Source organism: Canis aureus, chromosome X (assembly GCF_053574225.1).
Source record: "Canis aureus isolate CA01 chromosome X, VMU_Caureus_v.1.0, whole genome shotgun sequence".
Taxonomy (NCBI): Eukaryota; Metazoa; Chordata; class Mammalia; order Carnivora; family Canidae; genus Canis; species Canis aureus.
In genome coordinates, this window is record NC_135649.1 from 15,940,005 (window position 1) to 15,941,948 (window position 1,944).

General features: G+C 43.2%; 1 non-coding gene across 1 annotated transcript; it reads right to left on the bottom strand.

Annotated features, from left to right (window-relative positions):
* Window positions 1-1,256: 1,256 nt before the first annotated feature.
* Window positions 1,257-1,391, bottom strand: LOC144309311 (small nucleolar RNA SNORA70). The gene has a single exon (XR_013375356.1). It is a non-coding gene; the product is annotated as a small nucleolar RNA SNORA70 (small nucleolar RNA).
* Window positions 1,392-1,944: the final 553 nt, after the last annotated feature.

Consider the following 1,944-nt stretch of genomic DNA (forward strand, 5'->3'; position numbering starts at 1 on the left):
CTAGGATAGTAGATCCTAAAAGTTCTCAACACACACACATACACACACACACACACACACAGAGAGAATGCTAACTATGGGAGGTGATGGAGGTGTTAATTAGCTTGATCATGGTCATCATTTCACAACATTTTATCAAATCATCACACCATGGACCTTAACACATACCCAATTGTTACTTGTCAAATATATTTCAATAAAGTTGAGGAATGGAAGATGAAGGTCCTCTGTGCTTTGCACTGACTGGACCACATTTAGAGGATTGTGCTTGGTTCTATGTGACACGTTAGTAGAGGCATTTTGATAAATATGCACAGTGAATTCCTACTGTAATCTAGGGATTCAAAAGCTTGTTATCAAGGGACTGCTACTGAGGCTGTGAACTTGTGAACTGCCCTCAAACATGAGAGGAGCTAAGAACTGGGGATGGAGCTGATGGTTTTCCAGATAGTCTTGGAACAACAAAAGGACAGATGAGTGGGAGTGACAGAGCAGCAAATTTGTGCTCAACATAAGGAAAGGGGGAGCTCATGATCGAGGCTTCTCTGGAGCTGTCAAGACAGGTGGTGAGACCTTCATCAAGTGTTCAGGCAGAAGCAGCATGTTGTGGAGGGCATTTAAGTATTGGAAAAGATTTGAACAACTTTATCACTTAGTTCCCTTATAACTCAGGAAACTGTATCATCCAGCTCAAAAGTGAACCAAAATAAGACTCAGTCCCACTGCAGAAAGTAGTAGTCTTCCCATGCCTAAACATTTTGTTTAGTGTCAAGCAGCAACAGTAACACATCAGAATGACAACTCCACTGGACTCTTCCAAATCTTTTTTTTTTTTTTTGACAGGAAGTAGGATTTATTGGTGGGCATGAATAGGGTTAGGGTTGTGTGAGGTTCTCATGAGTGCAGAGCCTTCCATTTGTCCAAGGGGCTCGATTAGGGATGTATTTGATTCCCCAGCCATCTGGGATGAGCCGCTTTTCTGCCACCATGTCTTCAAATTCATCCACATTAAACTTAGTAAAGCCCCGCTTCTTGGAGATGTGGATCTTCTGGTGGCCAGGGAACTTGAACTTGGCCCTGCGTAGGGCCTCAATCACATGCTCCTTGTTCTGCAGCTTGGTATGGATGGGCATGATGACTTGGCCAGTGTGGACCCTGGCTACTGTGCCCTGGAGCTTCCCAAAGGCACCTCGCATACCTGTCTGCAGTCTAGATTGGAGATAGCATGATGTCAGACCTCAAAGTCCACCGTAAAGGGCTGTCTCTAAGGTCTCTTAGGGCAATCCATGCAATCAACAGGCTGCATACACTACCAAGGAGGCTACTGTTTGCAGCCATGGCACACTAGGCCCCCAAGGAGAAAGAGCATAGTTTAGCTTAATTGGCTGCAGTGGACTCTTCCAAATCTTTAGTGGGTTTTGTTCAGCCAAATATAACAACAGTCTTCTCAAGATGCATCTCCTTATCTGTACTAAAGAACCTAGTCTAGAAATCCAGTTTCTGGGGATTAAATTTCATACCATGTTGAAATTATTTTTAAAGATTTATTTATTCATGAGAGACACAGAGAGAGAATGGCAGAAACATAGGCAGAGGGAGAAGCAAGCTCCACCAGGACTTGATCCTGGATCCTGGGTTCAGGATCCTGAGCTGAAGGCAGGCGCTCAACCACTGAGCCACCCAGGTGTCCCTACCGTGTTGGATTTTTTAACCCACTCGAGAATTAGTAGCTGCAAGGGTTGAGCAAGACTCAAATTGGTGGGGGTTGGATAATGTGCTAGTGCATTTACATGTCACTAATTGCAATTACTGTGTCTAGAAAAAGTAAATTATAGGGAAGAACTAGAGGATTCTTAAATATCAAAAAAGCTTTCTCTGAAATAACATATAAGTGAAACAAAATATTCCATCTCTCTCAAAAATGCAGGAGTTTAAAAAGGTGCT